Consider the following 27,435-nt stretch of genomic DNA (forward strand, 5'->3'; position numbering starts at 1 on the left):
CAAACCAGTATCTTCCTGCTGCTGACCTGGGACCAGATGACTCTGAGGGCTGATTCCAACCAGTCTCACACTTTTCCTCACAGGGAACACATGATCGGCTACCACACCTCCTCTTGGCCAGGCTCCCACTGCCTACCCTGGATCTCTGGAGCCAGGAAGGGAGAAAAGCTGGATCTGGATGTACACAGACATGGATTCAGTCTTCCTTCTGGGCATATATTCTGGCAACAAGGTGCCATAGCCATGTTCACAGAGCCAAGTCCAGGTCTCAGAGTTACCAATGACAGACAAACTAACTTTAACTAACAACTCTGGAAAAAAACCCAAATATTTTATTAAGGCTGCAGTGACACGCCTTGGAAAATCTCAAGAGTCTATTTGTCATTACTATTAAGGAAGAAAACTTATTTTAAAACTATAAAATTCAACGTAGTGCTCATTTTCACAGATTTTTTGGAGGGAGAAATAGAAAATAATCAGGATTTAGAGCTAGGACGGTGCAGTTTTGCCCCAAAGCAGTAGGGGTCAAATGCAATTAGCCCTAGCTTCCACATCAAAGTCATACAGATCTATAAGAGTTTCTGCATGACCTGCTCCTAGGGTCAGCCTATAGCAGTTTAGATTGGAAATACTGTCCTGAAAAGAACACAGATTGTAGACATGGTATTCAATTAATAGAATTATGATGAATTATTTGGTTGAAAACCTTGAAAGTAGAATACAGGATTCCCCCAAATGTTGGTAAATCAATCTCAGCTGGACCCAACAGTTGTTGCCAGCCGATCGCCATTCTGTAAGCAGATGCCAACACAGTTATCACTGGGCAAGTGTGCGCAGCAAAAGCCACAGTCGCCACTGGCAATAACTGGGCCCTTGCAAAGGCAAAAAAAAAGAGCAAATAACCATGGAGATGAAATTATTCACTTAATCATTGAAAGGTTCCCATGGGTTGAGGGACAGAGTGAGACAATATGTGTTTGTGAAAGGAGGGTAAAAGCATAATTTTTGCTTCTGTAGTGCCCGTGCAGTATTTCTTCTATGAATAGTTAGAGACTTTTATTGTTCAAGGCTTTCAGTCCGATAACCAGCACTACAATAATTAATCATTGAAAATGGTGAAAATAAATCTTTTCTACTCCCTAAAATGACAAGACAGGTAAATACAGAACGATGTATAGGCATCTTAGTATATTTTCTAATCTGTATTAAAGAGAAGCCATTTAAATGAGTTTGTTATCCTTCTTAATAGGGTATCAAATAAAAATTAATCGCACTTATATCACCCTTCACCAAAAAAAATGAAGGAAAAGATTTCTCTGAGCTGTGCACAGATTTACATATGATCTCCATTAACACTAAAGGCAGCTTTTAGTAGGCTAAATCCCCAAGCCCTGCAGCACATACCTACTCTGTATAATTTAGGGAAGAACTGGAAAGATGATGGAGTAAGACCTAACAAACATGAAAAAAAAAATATCAGCAGAAACCAAACAGTAACTGGAATTGCAATAGGGACAGCAAAAACACTGCAGAAGTTTGTAGTTTGCAAAGGAATGGGGTTCTTTGATTCCAACAGGGTTCTGAAAATGTAAAAATAGAGCTGGTGTGAAAAGGAGTGACAGAAGTCCAAGCAGCTTAGGAAGCTCGGTAGCCTATCATCACCTCCAGAAATAGTGGCATATGCCTCCATGATGGTGCAGAATGGAAGATACGGTATTATTTTCCAGTGATACTTTCCACCTGCATACTGTGTTTTGTTAGTGGGTAATTGGCTTCTTGGAAAGAAATTTATCTGTCCTTGTTTCAGCAAAGGGAACATGGAAGAAGATATATATGAACAACTCTGTGCTTTGCCAAGCAAACAAAAGTCACAATAATATTTCAAGCCAGATGAGCTCTTGTTATCGCTGGCTCTATATTAAATACAATTTTGCAGCGTAAAAGTTCATTCTTTCAGTTTTCCCCTGTCTCTTCACACTGTACGTGCACTGAAAGAAAATGAGACACATTCAGGGGCAAATACGTCAGTCTTGGCGATCTAAGTCATTGTATCCTGTAACAACTTCTGTTCTCTTATCCCACATCTTGAAAGTTAAATCCCATACCAAATCAGACCCCCTACACGAAAGTAGAATTTGTTGTAAACAGAAAGCAGGATTTAATGGAATTATGCCAACAATCTTTTTGGGCCAAACTCTGCATAACAGAATTTCTACTAGGGACTTGGGTGACAGGAGCAAAAAATCTAATGAACTTTTTTTACCATGTTATCACCTTTGAATTTAACTAGAGCCAAAAAAAATGTCAGAATGTATCATTTCCATGCTATGGGGGGGCTGCAAAAATATAGCTTTTAAGCGAAAACAGCTATTTGAAAGGCAGAAAAGAAGGTGAATTTAAAGCACTCTGCCCAGTGGTGTGAGAAAGTACTTTTTACACCACGAAGAGCTGAGCTGCAGAACAGGTACGCAGGGCAAAGACAAAATGAATGAAAGATTTCATTCACTGTGTGCTCTAGAAAAAGGCCAGCTTCTCAAGGAGTTGAACAGGACGAATCAAATTCAAGTATTAACCTAACATGCAAGAGACCATTCTCTGAGGTGTGATTAGTGTTGTGATTCTAGGTTAAGAAACTCAGATTTGGTCAGTATTTGTGTGGTAGATTATCCGTGTTGCCTGATTCCAACAAATGTGCAAGACCTTTCTAAAGTCATTCGAGGCAGTGACCACAGCATGGTTTTCACTACACTTTCAGCTGTAGTGAAGTTCAGAAATGCATCCATAATTTGTAAATTGACACTGCAAACACTTTTGCCCTCTTGCAGACTAGGCAGCCTTGGCTTACTCAGCATCGATTCTAGTTGTCTTCTTACTTTGCATTCAGTCATATCTATAGTGAGGTGCATTTCTTTATGAACCAAGAATCAGCAGAGTATAAATGGCTATGAAAAATGACAAAAGACCATGTTTCACAGTAATAGACGTAGCCTAAAAGTTGCATAGAATTAAACAGAGCTGTGATTTAGGATTGATATTGTCACCAAAACAAAAGAAAACTCCACTGGAACCGCCTGAGAGTGCTTCTCCCTCTTTCTCATTAAACTCTGCTATTACTGAAATTAATACATAGGCGTAGACAGACTTTATCAGGAATTTCTGAAGGATGACATTTTAAATATGTAGGATCTAATTCTTCTTTCATTTAAAAATGAAAAGTAAAAAACTATCAGCATTAATGCAATCATTTTGAAAAAGTGATGCGAGTTCTAAAGAAAATCTCAAGTCTGTGTTCTGAAATTTGTCTGCAAAAAATACAGTGCATGTATGTATATGTGTATATCTTCCCATGAAGTTTTTTCCCTTCCTTCTAAATCTGATACAGGTTTACCCAGGGAAATGGTATCCAAGGGGTTAAAGACATAATATTAATGCTGTACTACACTGATGTCAGCAATTTATGACAGGATGGTGGGTGCTAGTGCCAGAAGCTATGGCACAGGAGAGAATGTTATTTTAACAGCATGATTCTCTATGAAAGCCTGTCATCTTCTGTTCTTGAACCTTTGCTAATGTACTAAGGCGACATGCCCAGAGAGAAAAGGAATGTTTTTCAGCTGTTATGTGGTGGCTATTAATATAGTTACCGCTATACAATGACTGCTGCTACTACTTGCCATCATTTTAAATTGACAAAGACATAGGAATCTCGTGGGATACCATTGTTTCTAAAGGGCCACATCCTTCATTCCTTATTCAGATGAAACTCCTAATAACTAAGCTCAGGAGAAACTCTCCTTTTAGAATGTTAAGCCCTTGAGACCAGCCAGGTACAAATACCATGCTGTGTCAGGCCACATTCACTGTGACTGACAGGGCATAATGCAACACACAAGTCTGAATTTTTCTGCATTGCTGCTCTCATACTCCTTTGATATTTTTCTAATATGCCTGACAATACCAGAGCCAGATCCAGCACATGCTCAGCAGCGGGAAGGCAGAGATGAAATTCTGAACATCATGACTGATTTACCATTCTGTCTGACTAATAGCCCTCATAACCTACAGTAGATGAACAAAAAGTTTAGCACTTGTTTAACTCTTTCCCAGAATTTCCTTTCTTTCTGCTATCACGTTCCCAAATCACTCACCTGTATTCCAAAGATTTCCTTCTTTTTCAAGGCTGAATAAAAGGCAATGAGAAACGCTCTGTCTAGTAAAGAGATTTTTTTGATGTTTGGCATATGACGTGGTTTTCTTTTGGCTAAGAAGTTCTTGTAACATCATGGCTAAGGGACCGTAGAGCTAATTCTTCAGGGACCGATGGACAGTTGCACAGTTATCCACAGTGTACACACGTGTCCTTCTAGGCAAATCATCAACAATGCCTGTTCTTGAAAAGAAAATTCTGTCTACCCCATTCATCATGAAAGAAATCTGCGTCATCAAGATGAGCAGATGCACCTTGATCATCCCAGTCACCAGAGCCAGTTAGGTCACCTGAGCCAACATGGCACTTCCAGGCACTAGGTTGCTCGGAGAATCAGCTCAGTGATCTGGGAGAGCCAGAAAATTCTGTGGGATCAGCGGAACTTATACAAAAAAAATCTACAGAGAAATATTTACATCTCTGTATTTGAATTTCCTCCATGTCTGTAAAAAGAAAATACTTCTTTAATGTTAAATCGAAGTAGCTGTTCATGCCTTTTATACCAAAATTAAAATGTAACATGTGTGTATGCATTACTGTTCATATTTGAATTAGTGCTACAATAGCTGTAAAACTGGTTGTTGTTCATACCTACTCATACATAATTCCTGCTCAGAAAGTTTACCACCTACCTTTCATGTACTTTGTTGCCTTCACTCACCCTGATCTATTTTTCTACCAAAAATACATGAAGCAAAATCTGAAAATTCACTGGAAAATGCAGAAGGGTAGCATTATTTCCCTTATACATAAAAGACACAAAGAGAAGGGGGGGTGGGGGGTGGGGAGAAAAAGAAACAAATCCAAAACTGTGTCCCTGACTGCATCACTGCTGGAAATGAAAACTGGAGAGACTTTAGACATGTTGAAAAAGATCTCAGCAGAGGAAGCAACTAATCACAGAAACAGGTGATCTACTGGTCTAAGCGCAGAACTGCAATCTGTATGAGCACATGCTGTAGAACTAGAGGAGGCATCCTGGGTCAGTGAATCCAATTCCCTGCTATCATAAGTAATCATGTCATATAATCCCATTCATCTCATTTGAGCTCCATCTTAAAACCCTTTTTATGAATTTGCAGAATAAATGCATTCATAGCTAGTTTATATTCATTTGTTCTTGTGTAACCTTGTCCTTTAGCAAAAATAGCTCATCCTCCTCCCGCCCCCGTTTATTTATAGAAAGCAATCATACTTTTTCTCAGCTATTATTTTGCTAGACTACATCCAGCTCTTTCAGTCCCCTCATGTAAAATAGCTTCTTCGTTCCTCTAATTATTGAAGCAGCTGGTCTGTGTACCTGCTCCAGTTCAAACATCTTTTTTTTACTACTCTCCATAATGTTCCAAATAGTTTTACCTGTTCCTGCTATTAACCATCAAGTTTTCATTACCATTAGAAATACTTCATACATATGAGATGTTTTCCTTTTCTCGTTCTCTCTGCCCTTCTTCCTCTTCTTTCCTTTCTCTCTCTGTCATGGCCAAGTCACATAAATGTTTTGTGATTGACTGATACCTCCAAGTCTCCCCATCTTTTCTTAGCATGCAAGTTAGACTTTTTGTTAATTGCAATATAAATGTATTAATACCTAATATTTTTGTTTGGTTTGCTTAATTTCCCCATAAATATGTTATTTCTTTGGGTTTTTTCTGTGTCTGTTTCTGTGTGTTTTTTTCAGATTTTTCATATATTATTTCAGTAGTTTAATGTGAATTTATCTCAAATTTCTGTCATCGGTTGATTTTATTCCTAATAAACTGAATTCCTAAATGGAAATGCTAATAATTTTCAGCTCCAAAGATAAGGCTAGAGGAATTCTGATAATGATATCTCTGGAGACAAATTGCTACTTTTTTTAGCTCTCCACCCTTTAGTTGTTTTACACTTAGAAAACTAATTGTTTCTAAGTCTTGTAAGTCTTCAAGTGTCTTCCTCAGGCTAAGTAATTTCACCATATCAGATGTTCTTTTGAAGTCCTGATAGAAAAGGTGCACTATAATTTTCTTCTAGAAAACCAGCTATCTTGTTAAACGCAGCCATCAGACTAGCCTAGGATGACTCCTCCCTCTATCTTTGGCTAATGCAAGTTGCATTCCATTGCATTTTTAGCAGATATTTATGCTCTCAAATATTTGTCTCAAAATGTGTTTTAAATCTGACAAAGGCAAAGAACCACTGGCCACACCAACAAAGACAATCACTTCTTTTCCTCTCCTTTCTTTCCGTATGTTCTCCAGTAATGAAGGATGTTTCAGGAGTTACTTTTCAAATCCTCCAGATTTCCAGGATGAAGTTTATGTGTCCTTAACTCTTGTTGCATCCTCAGGGGAAGCAACATCAGTTTTCAAGTACAAATTTCTATTAGCCTTTCTGCCTTTGCATTTCTCAGTGTCACCTTCACTGAAAACTCAGTGAGAGTTCTAACCCTGATACTGAGACTACTTGAACTTCCTTGGAAGGAGTTATAAAAACTCTCTTCCTCTCTTTCCCTACATAAGGATAACAAAATATGTGTCACTCAAAGCAGGATTAGGAGGTTCAATTTGCTTATATTTATGTGCTGCTTTAGAAACAAAAAGCACTATCTATGGCATCATCGCATCCCCAGTCAAAACCCTGTGTCCGAACGCTGACCGCCTTGGGTCTCTCGCAAGTTCTGCTGGAGCAACTCTCATTAGGTTTTCTAGGAGTGCACCTGGATTAAACCATTATAGCCTATCTTTTTGCTGTTGTGCTATGATAGTAAATTATTATACTGTTACTATTGTTATAGACTAATCCTACAGTGGCAAAAATTGCTACCAGTTTTATTACAATAGCTTCATCATTTGTGAAAGCAAATGAGAAACAGAAAATGCTACATAAGCTGAAAATTCTAATAAGTCATGTATGCAGTGTAGATAATATTTATGTGCAGGTGAGTGTATATATATGCATGAAAAATCTTTATAAAATATAGCTCAGTAATGTAGACTAGTAGCTTAGATAAATGCACTTTAATCGTTACTAAACCTGGTAAGTAGATGCCGAAAAGGCTACACAGTATTAGTCAGAATGAGAGGATTAGTGCTAAAAATATATGAAAAAGAAGACAGAATAACTCTTAAAACAATGTGGTAAGCGGCAAGATCCTGACTAGAAAAAAGAATTGTTTCGTCTGGAAAATATATGCTATACATCACAAAAGAGAGAAGAAGGGCAAGCCAGACCAGTCAAAAGCAGTGGCCATTACCAGATGCTTCAGAAAGTCCTGAAGACTAAAACACTAAAGACATCCTAAATTCTAATTGTTCACATATTTGTTAACAAGTTCCTAAGCCTCTACCTAGCTCCTAAGTGATTAACAGCTGTCTTGTTCACTCCCTTACAAGGGCACATAGCCTCACATCCATAAAATACTCTTCTTTTGTAACTTAAGAATGTCTCATTATCCATATAACTAGCTGAGAGTTGTCCTGACCATAACTTTTGGACTTTATGGATACCCTGTGGCACTGAGTTCAGCAGGACAGCTCCTAAATATAGAGAATATAATCACTTTAGCAAGCATTTGTCTATCTTTATAGTATTCTTTATACAGACCCTTGATCTGATGTAATGATAAAGACACTTTGGAATATTGTATTTCTCCCTGTCTACCTAATACCTTTTGTATTACAATACCAGCTCCTTTTGGGCATCTCCCTTCTGAGCTAAATACTTACATTTTGTGTAGCATCTCCTCACAATATTAACAAATTTTGATGTGAAAAAAATGCATGTTTCCTTTGGGGAAAAAAAAAAAAAAAAACCACAACCACACCAAACACAGGAAACTTTCTCTTGCTGTTGACTTCAATTTTGAAGATACCGAGATGTCTAGACTTTTATGTGCCATTTCATACCAAGATCATCTTTCCCTGCATCATCTTTAAGGTTTTTACAGACAGTAGATGATTCACCAATACAGCTGTGAACAAACTTTCTGAGATCAGTCAGATTTTTTAACCAGATAGGACCAAAGGTTAAATGACTTGACTAAGGAAGGTCAGTGAGGCAGTAGCAGAGCCAGAAGGAATAAGACCCAGGAGTGAAATTTCATCTTTTTGAAGGCAGCATAGATTTCCCAACATTTTCTGCAGAGCCAGGATTTCACTTCAGTTTCTGTAGTATGCCTCTCCCTCCTCCAATCATTAAAACACAATTGCACTAAGTGGCTCTTCAGTTCCTAAACTTTCAAAGGCCATTTTGTCGGTGGTGCTGGTGATAGTTTTTGCCCACTCATGTACTTGATTTCACATGATTTCACAAAAGTGCTCATCATGCATTATTTCAGTAATATAAGCTTAGGCAAGTAGCATGATTTAAAATTTACTGACACTATAATCCCTTTAAATAGTTCCAGCATAGCATTAACTTATTATAGGGAATGAAAATGACAGTGTAATACCAAAATTGAATCAAGTAAACTATAAATAAAATTTCTGTAGAAAGGCAGATCTCATTTCAGGCTATTTGCACCGAAGAACATGATGATAATGTACAACATTTGTGTACTTGATCTAGAAAAGCTTGAACAATTTTTGTTTATTTGTATGCAACTCGTACTAATAAACAGTGATAACTGATTCTGCCCTAAATCTTTGGAAACTCTGAAACAAAGTAAATTAAATAAAGCTATTGTACTTTTGATCAGTCTGGAGAAACTCAAATAGTCCAGCAGATTTAAATCTTCCTTCTTTTGATAGCAACAAAGATGGTCAAGTCTTTGGTTAAAAAAACAATTTTTCTTTCTTTCTTGTTTATTATTACTATACTTGATAAGCTCGTCACAAAAATTTGCAAGAACCAAATCGCTTTTAATGGTTTTGCATTAAAAATTAGTGGAAGCTTAGCTCAGATATCTTCAATACTTCCTTAATAATCCTAATAATTTTCTGATGACCACAACTCTCCAGAATTTTGCTGAAAATGCTTGAGAAATATTTGAAATGGAAGAAATGATTCTTCGAATTAATACTTATATTTTTAACCGATACAGATGGCCATATTTTCCAGTGCAGTTTTACCAGTGACATTCAATCTGGACAGCTACAGTTCTCACATTACTGAGATAATGTTATTGCTATTAATAATCCCAAAGAACCTCTGAGTTTGAAGGCATTGCACATAGTTGCAGATGGCTGCATAAAGGTCATTATTTTTATAGCTATAACATTAAAAATACTGGAAACTCCACGCACATGGCTTTGTTCTGCTGTGTGTTTACCTTCAAAAAGACAGAAATGAATGTGACGGGAAGAATACTTGCAGGAAACGTAACACTACATAAACGACACTCTAGTGCAAACTAAGCTTATGGCAATATAAATATTGATGTTATTAATGCCACCTAAAGTATCCAAGTAAGAAATATACCTCCTATCTTGTGTGCAACATAGCAGTTTATGTCAGCAAGGCATTACTTCTGTTGCCATAAGTTTTCTTTTAAAATGATTTATTGCACTGAAAGCCATCAGGAAGGAAAAAGAGCTTGAGGAGATGCACAACGGGAGTAAGAGAGGTCCGGGAAAAGGAAGGAGAACCGGATGCATGCAGAGTTCAATAACATAAATGATCATAGTATCTTTCCAGAGGTTTCTACATGATTTCAGCTGTTGGCTGCAACATGTACTTCCCTTATGTGAGTGTGCTTTCCTGAAATGAACTTGAATTCAGACATTTGTAAGGGTTTAGCAAATTGGGCCTATGGATAGAAGATCTGGAATATATACATTACAGATCTCATGAATAGGCGCCTGGACAAAAACTCAGCCAGCGTTCAAGAGACTTGCTGTTATCTCGGCGCCATGTGTTCCCAGTATCTTCTCAGTAACTCACCCACAGCTCTTTTTTTTTTTTTTCTTTTTTTTTTTTTGATTGAAGGCAACAGTGTCGTAGTCAGTTCATTCTTTGTCAAAGGAGAAGATATGACTCCTACGGTAAAATTCAACTTCAACCCTGGTCATTCCCTTCTGCTGTTCCAAATGACCAAAGTCCTTCAATTAATTTATCTTAAGCGACGAGAAAGTTTCCTTATGCCAGCTGTACCAGTCCCATCACCTCGCAGGCATCTTTTCAACACCAATACATCAGTGCTCGTCAAAGCTAATTTTATTTGTGCCTAGAAATGAGGCTTCCATAACTTCTTGGAGACTGTGTAATATTTTTTGCTCTTAGAAAAACGACCTGGTGAGCTGCTTATTTGAGACAAAGGCAAAGAGGCTAAAGAAGGTGTTCCAGCTAGTGAGACAAGTATCATGATTTTCAGTTTCTCAAGGAATACTCAGTGTCTCTCACTGGGTTTTAGCTGATTATCTGGAGATACGTTTAAGAAAGGCGATTTATTAGGGTCTGTGAAGAATTCAAGCCTGAACGTTACAGGTCTATATGGCAAAATACACATATAAGTATTAGCACCTGGTTTTACAAACTTCCTTTAGATCATTTAAGTTCAAAGTTATTTTTACATGGCTTTGCTGAAAGACACTAACGTGCAGTACTCTGGTCTGAATTATACCCAGAACTTGTCTGTATTAGCTTAGATTCCAGGTGTCTGTACAATAAATTTTTGCCTGGCTTTGGGGTGCATGGTTGTCTCAGTACCCCTATTCCATCGGTGCACTGAACAGGAAGAAAAGTAATCTATCCCTTTCCTGGAGGCTTGTAGGACTTTACAGCAGAGTTAAAACTATCGATCAGATCACAAGTTAATCATTTAGATGTGGCCTTTCGTTGGATGAATTAAAAGTTTTAGCAACTACCCAATGATGTGCTTGAATGAAGCCCTCATTAGCCATATGGGATATGGAAAGGGTGGTCAGAAGTTACCCCACTCCTTTGATGTCTGTACAAGTTATTTCTATTGATTTTGCTGAAGACCAAAACACCATCTAGGTCTTTGACTCCAGGAACTTCAGTCACTTACATCAAACACAGACTTTCAGCTATTTCGGTGCTATTAGCCCCACAAATACCTAAAAATGGACTATATCCAAATGAATCAATTCCATACAACAAGGGGCTGGTATTAATTGTCAGGGGTTTATGCAGATCAAAATAGTATTTAGAGCCATGAATAAGTAAACCTACATCACTTTAGATAGCCTGTTTCACCAAATCAAAATGTTTTATGTGAAATCTATTTAAATATTTCTAAAATTTTCAGCCAATTCTAAGCATATCAAATAAAAAATTCATAATTTCATGTTAAATTTAAGAGGAATAGTTTCATCATTAACATCTGACATTCTCTTTAATTCTTTGCTACTCTGGAAAGCTAATCTAGAGATCAAATCCTCTAGCTGACAGTTTGCTCCTTGGTTCAAATCCTAAACTAGCATAACTCATCTAATGATGAGATAATTTAAGCCAAAAAAATCACATCAGTACAGACGAATTGAGGGGCAGACCTGCATGTTCAGATTACAGAGTATATATTCTAGCATTGTCAGATACACTAAATATCAAATCAGTAACTGGATGCCATACTTCCAGCCCACTGAAATCACACCCACTACAATATTAGAGTATTTTCTCTCCAGGCAACACTTGAGAAGGAAAACTTCAGATGTATATGAGAAAATTCTAGGATAAACATCGTATTGTGAAAATTATTCCAATAAACATTATTTATTTGGGAAACTAGTTTGGGAAATTTTAGCAAACAGAGAAGTGGTGCAACACAAGCAAACCAAGATGTTGGAAACATGCACAAAAGATTTCCTTTGAAATAAATTTTAATTCCTCCCATGTCTCTAGAAGGAAACTGCTTTTGACAGACTATATTTTGCCACTATTTCATTTAATAATTCATATCAACATTTACCAAGGGAGATTGGTCTTTGCTTTAAATCTCGTTGTATGCCAGCCAACTTGCTACCTGTTCTTATGACTTATTGCTGTTGTTTTGTGGACTTTGCAGGGGGTACTGCTACAATTAAACAAAAAACCTCAGCATGAGAAAATCTCATCTGCAGAAAGGGCTTTTATTTCCAACTGTCTCAGATTTATATTTTAGGTCATACTGTATCTTAAAATTAAATCTTCCTTACTCAAAAACCTAAAAATATAATGGGTGACGCTTCTTGATATCAAATGGAGGTAGCCGCAAGCCATTTCTGTGCATTTACATATATGCAGATACCCTGCAAAATGGTTAATGCATTCAAAACCTATTGATTTTAACTGGAATTAAAAGTGTGCATAATTTTGCAGAACTTGGCCTCTGCTGTGGAAAGAGGACTTCTTCCCAAATATTTTTTTTTCTGATCAAGCTAGAAAACAGAAGGAGCCAATGGCATATTTAGCATGAAATAGAGACCTGCATTTCACAGGAATAATACCTTAGTCGCATTTGGGGCAGGGGGGGAAGGTAGGGGAGAAATCAAAGAAACTTCTTTTGTTTTTACATGGAAAGACTGCAAAATGAGTACAACTGCATCAGTCTTAAGCTGGGGCTGGGCTGGGGTGGGGGGACCAGTCATATATTGTTAAATTTGAGTAATGTGGAGTCAGTTCTTAAGAACAATACTCTACATGCATTGAAATACTCATGAGAAAATATTCCTGACGTACATTGCTACAACGGAGAGCAAAGCCCTTAGAAACCAACTATGGTTGTCTATAGCTCACTATAAAAAGTGAGATATACATAAGCTGTAGCAGTAATAGTCATTTTGTTAAAGTATTCTTCTGATTTTTTCTGTATTTTCTGGACAACCTTATAGTGTCCTTCCCCTGTTTACTCCAAGTTCAGTCTGCATATGAAAAAATCAGATATATTGAAGTTACAGCTTCATTAGGAATTATCTGAGTATAGTAACATTTTTAATGCCAGCACTTGAGCTGGAAGTAGACAATTGTTTTTCTGGATTTATTTTTATTACTCTCCCAGGCCCCACACGCTCAAAAGGCAGAATGGCCACATACTAGGCACATGTATGAGTTTCCTCTACAGGATGGCATGCTAATCATCAAAATAAATCACGAACCTTGGCTCAAACAGTGTCATAATTTTGCTGTTTATGGAATGGCAATTTTTTTCACAGTTTATATTAAAAAGCCACGGATTATTTTTCATTTCCCTATTACTTTGTATTTTTAATGAAAAACTAACACACTTTAAAAACAGGAATTCTTGGACGTTCCCTTTGGACTACATGTTCCGCTTTAGATTCTGTTTTCAAAAGCGTTGCGGAATTTTGCACTTCCTTTTTAAACCCTGCTACGGCTATGGGTGGTGTACAAATAGCCAGCTCTTTGTAGTTACCCATTGGATTTGTCAGTGCACTGATATCTATGCATTGATTCACAAGCCATCAGCACCCTCTACTTTACTTTAGCGTTTCACACAATTCTGCACATGCACGACATTTCTGATTATTTGCAGCCCTGTAATATGTGTGGCAGTGAGACTGTCAGCTGGGCTGATGTAAGGATGCTCATCTTCTTTCTGCTTTATCCTATGGATGAAGATTTGAAACAAGGAGTAAGTCTATTCATTTGCAGTTATGTACATGTAATATAATTCCAGATTTCAGAAAAACAAACCTGGATTTACACTGGAGAAAATCTGTGGCGAAAGTGTGACCAGCCACACGCTAGTTCTTGCCATTTCAGGTCTTGTAATTCCTTTTCCCTTATTGGTAGTGGTGTGTCATGAGATTTAAATCATGAAAAATTGTCAGAAAGATCGTCCTCTATTTCAGGCCAATAATACGAGATGTGAAGTTATGATTTTATCTAGAGCATTGCAATGCATATAAAGGAAAGAAATAAGGTTCCCCGTGTGACTGTCAGCAATTATAGAGCTCATGTACATATTTATAATGAGGAGAATCTTCCTACTGGAAATTGTCTGAAAAGCAAGCAATACACTGGCCTGATGAATTCAATATCTATAATTACCTGGGAGAAAGGAACTAGAGTGAAGGAAGGGGAGATTTTCTTGTCAGATCAGTTCTAGTCTCATTTCCACACAGTCTAAAATGAGAGCTTTGTACCTATATCTATTAGTGAGCCTGTAGACTCATTCCCAAAGTAGCTCTCTCAGATAAGAGATGTTAAAGTAGATAGAATCATAGGACCATGAAAGTACAACCCTTTAATCTTGGCGGGAAGACCTAGGTTTCAATATATCTAGGGTATTAAGCACTGGAGGTTAAGACAGTAGTCAGAGAGAGAGCACAAGGGTGGGAGAGAGATGCTGTATATTACATTTCTAAAAGAACAATCCTTTGGGAGTCACTTTTGCAACTGTTATTTGCAGTTGGAACATGCAGCACAATTGATGCCGTTTTGCTAATTGCTGATCTAGATCGTTTATATGTATCAAGTCAGTGGAGTTATAAATATGATCAGTGCACTCATCAATAATTGTGGGTACAAACCACTGGCTGAATTTCGTGTTCAGAAGGGAATTTAAAGCTTTGCAGTTCTGATTGACCAGGTCTCATGTCACATATTAATAATTCTTTGCATGAAATAAAGTCATTTGGCTTTATCAAACACCGCAGCATTTTTTTGTAACTACAACCTTCACTAAAGTTTTACAGATTGGTGTTAGGCTACTTCAGCCATGAGCAGAATATAGATAAAATAGAACAGACTAGAATGTGGCTCATTGTTATTCAGATTGTTTTATATCTAGTAGCAAAACACTATAGTAGTTTCTATAAAGGAAACAACGCCTAACAAAATGGATACATTTATTCTTAGACATTAACTGCCTCTGGGGTGCTACTGAAATTTGTACTAGAATAAGGTCGCTAAACCATGTGTTAAAAGGCATCACCAACTACCAGCTAGCAAAGCTCCACACACTTTGCTGCCCATCTCTGTTTGGACACAACAGTGTAGAGTCTCAGAGTAGATTCTGGAGGTATTCACCCACAAAGCAGCAGTACTTGATCACTTCCAGTAACGTTGAAGTATTTTCCTCATACTGTTCTTATCTTTCCTAGGCATCCAACAACAGAATATGCCCAACTATAGACTTAACTGAAATAAAAAAACAGCAAATTGATAAAAGCCGCCTGTCACTACTCCCCCCATTCCTGAGCAGAGAGTGCCCGTAGCAAGAGAAATTCTTTAATTCACCAAAACCGATCAGTTTGAAATGTAATGCAAGTGCAAAAGTCTACAGTTGCATTGACAAAACAATTACGTCTGTAGTCCTCCAGCAAAAGGAGGTGAAGATCAGGCGGGTCAGTTTTTTTAGAGCCATACTATGTGCCCACGACGGTCACATGTATGTGAAAATCAAGCTTCTTTAGATATAGCACTGGTGGAATGCATGAAAAATGTCATGGAAAATATGTCAGTCGCAAGGGGTGTAGCATTTGCTGTGAGATGGATATAAGAACCACAACCGCAGTATAAATAGATGCCTCAGTAAATTACATAAGCATGTCAACATATGAATCTGAAACTCCAAACTCTGCGGCAAGTAAGTAGAGCAGCACTGTAAACCACACCTTAGAAAGTCATATGCCCAGGCATTTCCTTAAATAACCAGTTAAATCAAGGAAAAAATAAAGAATATTTACTTTGGGTAAGAGGTTTGAAGAGCTGGGTCCCCTATTGATGCAGAGGCAGCTAGGGCACAAACAGCAGAGTGTCAGCTCCCGGACCACAATCCCTTCCCCTTATTGCCGGGGAAGGAAGGCTGGCCTACAGTCAGGGCTCTGACAAGGAGCTCAACAGAGAAGTTTTCTGTTTTACACTGTGGATATTCAGCTGCTGTAAACTGGTCCAGCCCTGATTTACGCGAGCGCTACACATCTAATACCGAGCAGCTTTCTGAATCTGCTTCTGCATCAGCGCTCCTTTGATCATACCCTGCTGTTAACTCTTCCTTCTATCTTTTGTTTGCATTGCCTCTTTTTATGTTAGCGAAAATAGTGCAGAGTGTGTTTCTGATAATGTGCTTTTTACAGTGACTTAGGCTCAGTTCTGCTTTGTGAGAGCAGTGGAAGAAGAGCATGTGGAGGTGAAAGAAAGGTTCATCCTCCTTACCCAAGAAATCTTTTCACTTCTGACAGGGACTGGAAAAATGAGGCGCTCTTAATAGTGGTGGGTTTACCAGACTCCACCTTTCATTTTATGTAGATCACTATAGCCTGTGTCCGGATTTCAAATAGAAACAGAAAGATTTTGCAGTCAGCAGGAGAAACCTTCTGTCATTCTGTCCTCTCTCAAGCTTTAAAAATGTTGCACTGTTTTATTATTTAAAAATGTTGCACTATTTTATTATTTGTCTTAGACTGTCGGGAGAGATGGGTCAGAAGCTGTAACGTTGTTCCTGCTCTCAAGAAAGAAATGCTGGCTAGTGAGAAATAATGCACGGTATTTTATTTTTCACTTGTGCTTTGTTTCTTTGAAAAGTCTAATAAAAGACTTGCAAATCTGACAAAACACGAGTTTTCTCCATCTCCCTAAAAACACATACTTAAAAAACATGTTTGGCTGCATTTTAGTGCTCGTGGAAAGGGAAGACAGATACCACTGAGCGAAGCATCGCACGCGAGTTCCCCCGAGCAGTTCTGCCAATGCAGTTCAGTTCCACACCTGTCCTGGAACCATTCACAGAGCTAATCTATGCAGTAGTTATTCCCGTGTGGGCAACTATCCATGAGAGACTTGACTGAGACCAGCCAAATTCATCTGACTTGTGTTTTATTACTCACAGGAAGCTTGATCTGAAAGAATGAGGGGCCAACATGTTAACTCGTACAGTGCCATCTTTCCGCTGAGGTTTTTCTTCTCTTTTACAGTTACGGTAACCGAATTCTAGTCCGATCCTTTACTAGATTTTCTGCAAGATTACAAGTAAGTAGTTACACATTGTCTCAAATATTACTACTACCAGAACACTTGTGGAGATTCTTGAAATCCCCCCCAAAACTGCACATAGTATAACCTTCTCCATAAACTATCTCCTTCTTTCATAATAAGCACCCAGACCTGGGGTGTAATTATGTTATTATGTTATTAGTTATGAACCACCAATGACTGTGGGCATTTGGTTTGCCTGGGGGAGTGATGCCAGCCCCCCCACACATACACACCCCAGGGGTTTTCTGCAGCTGCTGCCGGTTCAGCCCCCAGCGTGCAGCAGCTCTGTCCCCTGGCTGTTTTTAGGATCCAGTGTTGAATTCTGCCTTGGCTTCAACTGCAAGGGGAAAGAGCATGCTGCAAGCCCAGACCACAACGCAGAGCTTGATCGATGTTTGACCTAAGCAGTGATTTAATCAACTGGACAGCATGAAAGTGCTGATGACGCAGAAGCAACATCACAATTCTGTATGTTGCAGTGCACGATGATCATTTCCTTCAGTGTGTTTCTCATAAGCAAGAACAATAAAGACCCACTTCAGTGCCACTTGCCCCCAAGTCTTCCCCTAATTCAGTCTTTTTTTGTCACATAATGCATCTCTAATCTCTTTCAGATAAGAGGTATAAAGGCAAGAGAAAACTAAATGACATAAAAGCTGCCACGATCTATTTTATGTATTTTAAATAACAAATAACATTCATGATTCCCCTTTGATTTATCTATGTAAAGCAGACTTTCTGTGTATATACCCGTGCCTGAGAGGAAAATTTAAGACTAGTTACTCACTAATTGCTTTATCCATCCCATCTTTACTCTGTATCCGTTTTTTCTTACCGTTAACACGCACAGTTTCTAAGGCACCAAAAATGAGGACATGGAATAACATCAAGAGGGAATACACCGAACCGGACTCACCAAACCAGTCAGGGTTCTGTTCCAGAGCTAACACACTCAGACAGCATGAACTCTGTCTGACAGTTCCCCTGTGCTATGGCCACCACAGAAAGAACAGGGGAAACCTGAGGGATCCTTCCCTCCCCTCCCAGCTCCTCCTAGATTACGCGTTGCCCCCCCTCTCCTGCTCAGGGCAGCCGGCAGTCTCAGATGAATAACAGCTTAGGTGGTTAAAACCCTGATCGTTAGGAAACTCCGATTTCCTGCTGCACAGAAAGTTGTTTATCTCTGCACTTCATTTAGTCTGGACAATTTGGATTACTCACTTTCGTCCTGTTTCCCGCCCCCCCCCCCCCCCCCCCCCCCCAGTTATTTCCTAGTCACTTTCCCTTTCCTGCTTTTATCTTCCCTCTGCACAATACTGCAATACTTGACCTGCAAAAATAACATGGGAAATATTGAAATGAAAATAAAAGCTTCCATCAGCATTATTGCTTATCTCAGTTTTGATAGCATCTTTAGGATACTCTGTGTCCTCAATGCACCTGACAGACCTAACAGAATGAACTCCAGCTAAAAAAAGAGATCTTTCTTAGCGAACGAGCTAACTAAAAATCCTGATTCGGTCTGTGCTGATGCACGTATTTTAAAAAAAGAGAGGGAGAGAAGCAGGAGAGAAGTACGCTGCTACCAAAATATAAATACATGTCAGTAAAAGTACCCCAGATGGTGGAAGGGAGCGCAGATTTCATGGCAAGGCTACAGGTCTTTGCAGTATTTCCACTCGTGATAAGGAGATATTCTTTTAGCATAGCGCTGAAGGAGTTAAAAAGGATGCCTTTCTGTCAAACAGGGTTATCATTCAACACAAGACAATATCTGGGCTATACTGAAACAGCCTTTCCCAAGATCACCAAATATTTCTTCACGAGACCTAAGTAGATTGTGGACTGATACCAGTGTTATCTGAAATGTAAAGGTGTTTATTCTTGGAGCGCTTAAAGAGGCTCATCTTTCTGCAGCTGGTCGGCTAAAGTGTGTGATGTCTTCTCTCGGTCAGCACATGCATAACCAGACAATCAGTCGGCAGCCTGTAAAATATGATTGCCTAGGAGATATTGATGGCCTAAGGGAAGTTCTGAATATCAGAGGTTCATAATTAGAATACCTATGCATTTGATCCAATAGAGCTTCCATCAATGTCACAGAGATGAGTGGTTATGGATTTCCGAGTCATCTCTGCTCATACAGACAGATTTATGCACTTTCAACTTTGGACAAATGAAGGGCAAAGAATTAAAGACAAACCCTTCTACCCAGAGAGCTCCTTAGCCTTAGAGGGGTTCTGAAATTTATAGTCGCCTCTCCCGGTGCTCAGGATCAAGCTCCACGGCTGGTAACTCATGACCTATTTATGCTCATGCCATCCATCCACTTTCAGTCATTCTGTCCTCTTATCTGTAAATCCACAGTCACACCATGTAGGATGTGTGGATCTGCTGATAAGAAATTTTTGCAGGAAAGAGAATCTGGGCAGATCAACAGTTCTGTTGCCAGAGCTGCTGGCAGCAACTCATTTGTTCCAGATTTATAAAGATCCACTGTGCTGATCTGATGACAGATCTGAGTGTTTGACTTCTGTGATAATAGACTATCTAGCTGAAACCTGTATTTGGTACCAAATATTAAGTTAAATAGATACTGGTAAGATTATCCAGTGTGGGACAGAAAACAACCACCTTATTAGCATTGAGATTATCACAGTTCCTGGGCTGTGGGTTTGGGTTTCCCTCCGTTTTGCTTTGGGGTTTGTTTTCATTTGGTTTGTTGGCTCCCCCCACCCCGGCCCCCTTTATTTAATTATAAATCACTGCATTTCACCAGAATTACACATAACTAAAAACTAAGGCATGTATGGGGATGCTTATCATTACAAAGACACACTACCACATGAATAAAAAAAGATTTTGATAGGACACAACACGGATAAAGCAATTAGAGTAACCTTACTGTCAGATGCTCTGCCACAGAGGCTTAGGCACCTCTGGGCAATCACAGGGGACTTGGCTCTATCTGTGGCGTTCAAAACACACATTTTAAAAAAACCAGAGGTGTCCACTATGCTTCTTTCTTGCCTAAGTATTTCCAAAGCTGTAACGATAGGCACTTCTTTCTCCGAGTAAAGACTGTTATTCTGTTGCACAACTGCTAAAGAATAACGTGCTGAAATTAATTTTGTCAAAGAGCGAAAGTAATTTCTCAAATTGAAAAAGAAAAAAGAGATTTCTACTGGCAAAATGCATTTTACAATTTACTGCTGAACGGCTGCAAGAAGCAGCTCTTCCCCGAGCAGCATGGCACAGGGCCAGGATGAGCTATTTCAAAAATCACCGTTGGGCATATACCAATTTGCTACATGGGATTTAGCAATACGGTGGGGAATGACTCTGTGTGTCCCTGCGTTTGTGTTTGTGTCCTGCTAAACTTTAGCAGTCTCAAACTGTACACTCATCTTCAGTTTGAGGAAATTTGTTGTTAGAGTGCTGAATTTGTTTTAAAGGACAAATTTATCAGCCTGGACAATAACACTTTTTAGTTTACTTATTTTGTGCTGGAAAATAATTTTCTGCAGACAGCTCAAAGGCTAAAATGTCTCAGACAAAATCTTTGAAAACATTTAAATCACGAACGAAAATTTTATGAGTGTACTAGAGAGTTAACTGTGAGCTCTTGGTTGGCCTTATGTATTTTACACCTCCAGATTCTTTTGTCCAATGAATAATATGGAGGCTTCCCATAATGGATTAGTACAACATGATGCAATATGTATATAGAGCATTAACATACCAAATTGGAGTCCTCCAACCACCTGATCCAGGTTCATACCAATGCGGGTATCAAAGTGATTTCTTTTTTGTACATATTTATAACAAATGATGACATAAACAGCAGCACCTCAACTGATACAGCTCAAGGATTAATGTTTCATCTAGGAGCATTTGCAACAAACTCCAAAGCTAAGTGGTTAAAGATAAGAGTAAGGTTAAACCTAGATCCACCAAGGAAGTGGCCTGTGAAACCAGCCCAGCAAGGTTGCGAAATGGGGTACCTTTAGCTGGATGCAAATCTCTCAATGACACAAGAAGCACCACCTAGGAAAAACTTCCTAGATCACACATGAAATTATAAGGTACTGCTAACAAATATCCCTTCATGTGGAGACACCTCACACGGTTTCAGCTAGCATTTCAGGCATGCAACAGGCTCCCACAACCACCCCACTTACCAACATCATAATCCATCACATGATCTGCGCACCCAATGCCTAGTCCATAGAGTTTATAGACGTATACCTATGTAGGCTGTGTCTGTGACAAACACATCGACTACTACAATCCTAATATAGGTGCAATTCTAGCAATTTAAATGGCTCATACCTACATAGCTTGTTTGCCCATACACACATGAAGGAGCTACTAATGAAAGCACATATACATTAGGATAACCAGGGACACACTGCTGGGGTTGTATCATCTTCAATTACAGCTAAATGACATCACTTTGGGGTATTCAAATTATTACTCAGATGAGTAATCTCTAATCACAGGAAGAGTGTCTGTGAAATTAATTTGCCAGTGCAAGAGAGAAGGATCGAGTCTGGAATCAAATGCACTCATTTAAAAAGCAGGTTTTCGGCTATGAAGTTCTATTTCATAAGCACAGGTTAAGTTTGCTTCAGACTCCTTCCAGCAGCCTTGGGAAAAATACCTCTTGGGAGCACGTTGTGGTTCTTACCCAGTATAGAAACTTCCAACACACTGCAGGAAGAAACAGAAGTTTTTCTCCTTGTTTAATTTCATTTGCTGTTCAGCAACACTAATTTTGAATGACAATTAATGATGTATGCTTTGAAGGGTCTGAGGGGGACCTCTATGATTTTAGATGAAGTCACAGCCACTTATACATGTAACACATACACAAATTATATATATGTATGCATATAAAACCTGCATTTCTTCTTCAGAGCTGTATATTATATCTTGTTTTGTCAGTAAGATATTGACATAAAATAATACGTCTTTTTTGTTACATGCATTTCCAGTGATATTGCCAATGTCATACCCATTTTAAAGCAGTCCTAATACTGCAATTTTTTTCTCTGCAGGAAAAGAATGCAGGAAATCTCAAGAGAAAGGAATATTTGTGACTCTGAACCTACAAGCCTGTGGTTGCTGATGCCGTGGCTGAAGTTTGACCGTGGTTTGCTCCTCTCCAACCCGTGTGAAGCTCGAGGACTGTGCCTGAGTATCACCGAAGGCTCCCAGCAGTGCCAGGGCACACTGTGGGAACACTGGCTCCTAACCCTTCCCCACAGGATGCCTCTTGGCTACCTTGTATGGAATAGCTCAGCAAGGTGTGAGCCACCCGTGCAGCTACGTGGTGCAGGACTGGGAAGTACTCTGCTCTTCAGATAATTTTCCCTGTTGGGTTTGATGAAGGAATGACAAAAGCTGCCAGCATGAACTGGGACTGACACTGCCACACACTGATCTCAGTTCTTAGAAGGTGCTGATGAGGCTTTTCATTCAGAGTTCTGACCTTTTCTGCTCTCAGTGGCTCAGGTAGTACTTTGGCACAGTTTACAGTACCTACTAGGAGACAAGTGCCCAGCATCAGCCAGCCAGACCTTGCTGAAGACAGAAATGCATGACAGTGAACAGCCAAGGAATCAGAGGGATGGAATGCCAAAATATTTTGCCTGCAATTCTCCCTCAAGATGCCTGATATTAGGCAAATGTTGACAATTTTGTCTGAATAAAGATTGTGGAGTAGTTTTGGATTAATTCACTCATAGCTAGCATGTTTTCACAAAGGAACTGGTTTGATGTATATAGGAATTTGTATTTTTAAGATAATTAGATTAGTCATGACAACTTGGCCATGATAAAGAACTCTGACCAAAGAGCAGAACTTGTGCCCCTTCCTCCTAGCATCTTCACTGGGATATATTCACCAACAAATGATGATAAGAAGAACTAAACAACTTCTCTGTATTCGGTGTGTCGAGGTACATCCCTGCCAGGGCTGGGATTTGTCAAACCAGACTGCAGACCATTACAGTAATCTGCAGATTATTTCCCAAACTACCTTTCAAAATGATTCTTTTTCTTCAGAATTATTTGACCGCAGCCTTTAATCCATAACTGTTGCAGGAAATTACACTGATAATTTACTCTGTGAATAGGTAGCTGGTGATTAAGTGTTATGAAAGTGGCCCATTGACTTGAAGGCCAAGGCAGAATATTATCCGTGACCTTTAATATTCCGCTTTGCGAGGGGCAGATCCTACAAAATACTGGCCTGCGCCTGGTGGAAGCAAGTCACCCCTCACCTGGGGCCGGAGCAAAACCATCCCTTGGCAGATCCATGCCCAGCCAGGAGCGCATCCCGCATGCCAGCAGCTTCCCCAGCGTTGCCTGCAGGGACTGAAGGACGGGTTTCAATGACAGTGCACCTCTGACCGAGCAACACTTCACCGTGCCATATGCTTTTCTAAATACATCCCCGCATTAGGCTAGAAAAGGTTTTTTTTATAACAAATTAATAAATAAAGCCATTACAGATTTAAGTAAAATATACAGGAGATGGCTTCTAGGTAGACCTGATAGCTAGCACAAGAGTTCTTTTTAGAAAGGATATTTTACAGGCCTTTTTATGCATCATTAAGTTTTCAGGAATGCTGAATAGGGTGTGATGGATTTGTTCTAGGTTGTTGCTAGTATTTAATTTTGATTCAGTTCAAAGGGCCATGTCAGAAGAAGTAATGGAAGAGGTGAAAAAAGCGTGTTAGCTGGGTAAATCACCAATAAAAATAACAAAACAAAAACAAAAACAAAACAAAACAAAAAAAAAAAAAAAAAGGAAGGCATAAGAAGGTCCCAACACCTTTCACCAGTGGCTGAAAATACCAGATTAAACTGCACTATTCCTGGGACATATTGTTTGATGTGACTAGAATATAATCTGTTAAACAGAGAAGAGTTTTTTATTTCAGACGTTTCTTTCCTGAGTATTACCTATGGATTAAGGTTTAGGTTTGTTTTAAATGAATAAAACATGCCTCTCAAGAAACATATTTTAATTATGATTTTCTGTGGTTGTTTGTCTTTAAAAGTAGTCAATTATTTGAAAGGTGTAGGTTACACATAGCTGTAGGGGAACTAAAGCTCATATCTTCAGTGTATGTTAAATTAGCCTTCTTTACAATAATAACTATGTATTATTCTTTTTTATACATATAAAACAAAAAAAAATACAAATATTTGTTTTACCAAAAGAAAAGAAAAAGCAATTTTTATACCTCTGGGGCAAGTTCCAGCTCTTTTGGTTTCTTGAGGAAATAAATAAAAAGCGTTGGCAGAAAGTCTCCTAAAAAGACTGCCCAAGGGGGAAGGAAGGAAACACCTAAAACCATCATATTACCAAGCGCTGAGGTAATCAACTACAATCTGGGAAATGTCAAACAATGCTAGTCACCTACCCAAAGATATTGCTGATCAAGACCTCAGCTGCCATCTACAATCACTAACTAAAACATGGAATATAGCTGTGGATATAAACAGGAGACAAATTAGTATTGGGAAGCTGGGTTTAATAATCCCCTAAAAGAGACCATCTGTCTATAAAGACCCCCTTTTCCTTGATCTCTGACATGTATTCCTAATATAGACACAGCTGGATTTGGGGTTGGGTTGGTTTTTTTTTTTACATTTTTTTAAACACCCTGCTACTATAAAGTCTACTTATGGTATATCTGGTCTGAGTGTTTGTCTCAAGTTTCAGTTATTATGTAAGCACTCAGGGGCAATAAAATTTCACATCGGGTCAGCCTGCTTCAGAGTGAGTATTAAACCACCAGAGAACATAAATGTGATTCCTTTATTACTGGTGTCCAATACCACTGGACACTTGTTAATTTTCGGATTTTTGCAAATGTTCATTGCATTGTCACTGGACTGGCTGGGATAGATTTAGAGTTCTTTTCAGGTTCTGGATTCATGTTTGGAACTGGAGTTTGGTTTTCTTGTTTTCCTGTTTAAAACACTAGGAAATCTCATTGCCCGTAATGGATGTGACGTTGATAACCTGACAAGCTAGGTGATTCACAGGTATAAAAGACCAAAACAATTTAAAGCCTGTGTTTCCAATCGACTACGGTGAAGAAAAAGGAGAAAAAAAAAGCCCACCATTGACTATACACTTCTCACAGATAGAGGTCACTAATGGACTGGATTTGAATCTGCCTGCTAAAAAGCTGGAAGTTACATTGAAAGTAATCTAGTGAAAAATGAACTCATTTTGAGATTAAAGAGGTAGCAGAAATGATTAAGAAATAAAGCTCTCACCTTCCTGGAAACAATATTATCTTAAGTGTGCCGCCTTTCTAGTCCTTTAAATAGAAAGTGCAGTACAGGTAAAGCCTGATAGTGATGCTTGTTTGAACTCCTTTTTGCTTTCCTGACTTGGTAAAACTGTGTCTCCTTCTGTTCTGCGGGAAGGGTAGGGAAGTCAGCCCTGATAACATCCTACATTTTAGATACTGCTATTTTAAGCTGCGAAAGGCAAGTACATTCTTGATTCTCTAAGGAAACCATAGCCAATGTAATGCAGATTCCAACTGGGAGGGTGTAGGGTTGCGCAAAGGAGATACGTCTACATCCTAAATCAAACTATCCAGCAGGCCAGGATATAAATGTGACTTGTAACAGTGGCTCAAATTAGATCCAGACTCTCAAAGCCAAACACAGATAACATCACCTTATACAAAATACCGGGTGTATGTGTATGCGAGGAGCGACTCTTTTAAGACTGCTGGGTGTCTTCCAGCACCGCTTCTTGCTACAGCCTTGGACTTTGGAAAGCACTGGTCCGGTCACAGGTAGTTTTACAGACACTGTATTTACACAGTGCTCCGACTTTCTTCACCTACAGTACTCCAGGCCTGCACTCTCTTACTTTTAACTGCCTCGCTACCGTATCAGGGTAGAAAACAACCATGCAAATAGCAAACCTCCGACAAGCAGTAATGCTGCTTGCAATCTCTCCTGTCATGCAATTTTCAGGAAGATCGACACTAACATTTTAATATCACTTTTGTCACTTAGGAGTGGTGACTTTCAAATAACATCTGTTGTATCTTTTTCATTATGCAAAGATCCTGTCTCAGTGATAACATTGCATACATTGACTCTTGAAATGAAGAAAGGAAAGAAAGGTGGATAGAGGTATAGGTACGGTGGCTATCAAGTGTTCTGAAAAAATGCCAGGATGGATTTTTCTCCTTCCAAAAATACATATAGCTAAACCCAATTCATTAACTTCCTCTAAAACTACAAATATATAAAGGTGCTCTTGGAGAAAGACCACGCCGGTGAACGAAGCAAGGAATTAAGCCCACTGAAGTTTGTGGTTAGGTTTTTTTGGTGGTGGTTTGTGGGTTGTTTTTTTTTTCTCTGGTTGGTTGGGGTTTTTAAACCCGAGCAGCAACCAGTCTCAGTCTCTAAACTGGTTTAATTTCCTTGCAAGCACCATAAAGTTAGATGCATTAAATACACCTCTCTTTAACACACCCCCTGCCTTTCTCTCTCTGTGTGTGTGTGTGTGTGTGTGCGCGCGAGAGAGAGCTCTGACTTGCTCTAGGATCTTTTCCTGCTCCTCATACAAGGAACCTCTCCCTTTCTATCTAGCCGAGCTCTGCATCACAAGAGGCAGCATCTGAACAAATCTAATCAGTACCTTCCACACACAGAACGGGAATTTACACGGATTTGTGCCTTGGATTTATTAGCTTATTGTAATCCTTACAACAGATTTCCTCCATTAAAATTAATTAAAAGCTCCTGCTGACTGATTCCCACTCCAAAAAGAAGGTGGAGAGCCTTACTCTCTCACTTTGCAGCAGATTTCTGTGTATGTTTTGGGGTTCCACTACATGCTCCACAGAGGGCTTTTCAGCTGTTTGACTTCTTTTCGCTATCTGGTATTTTTTTGTCGTCACCACCACCACCACTGCACCACCACCACCACCCCCAGCACCCCGCAGGATCTGTTATCATCCTGCCAGCCATCACCGACTAATTCACCAGGTCTCTAAGGGTCTCCTTAGTCCGCCGAAGCCCTGATTCAGCTCCCTTAACCTCCCCCGTCCGTCCCCCCCCCCAGCCCCGCTCCGGTGGCTGCCGCTGGGGATTTGATGGATCCTGCCGCCGGGCGCAGCTCCCCGCTCTCCCGGTGGATCCCTGAGCTCCCAGCTAAGGCGGCTGCCTCTCCCCCAGCGAGTCTCACCTTTCCAGGTCCCATTTCTCCAACCCACCTCCCGCCCGGGGCCGAGCGGTGCTGACACCGGCTCCCTGCCGGTCCCTGCAGCAGGGGCAGCTGCCGGAGCGCTTCGGCAGGGGGCGGGGGTGGGGGGGGT

General features: G+C 39.4%; 1 protein-coding gene across 3 annotated transcripts in view; it reads right to left on the reverse strand.

The window, feature by feature from the left end:
- FLRT2 (fibronectin leucine rich transmembrane protein 2) overlaps positions 1 to 27,435 on the reverse strand; it is a 65,483-nt gene that overhangs the window by 34,562 nt on the left and 3,486 nt on the right. The window contains exon 1 of one of the 3 annotated variants that reach the window (XM_080395786.1): positions 27,334 to 27,366. The exons of the other annotated variants lie outside the window; for them this stretch is intronic. The gene's annotated coding sequence lies outside the window, so the exon portion shown is untranslated. Of the gene's footprint in view, positions 1 to 27,333; positions 27,367 to 27,435 lie in introns of those variants that run through there. 3 annotated transcript variants of the gene reach the window in all.

Source organism: Falco punctatus (assembly GCF_963210335.1).
Source record: "Falco punctatus genome assembly, chromosome: 7".
Taxonomy (NCBI): domain Eukaryota; kingdom Metazoa; phylum Chordata; class Aves; order Falconiformes; family Falconidae; genus Falco; species Falco punctatus.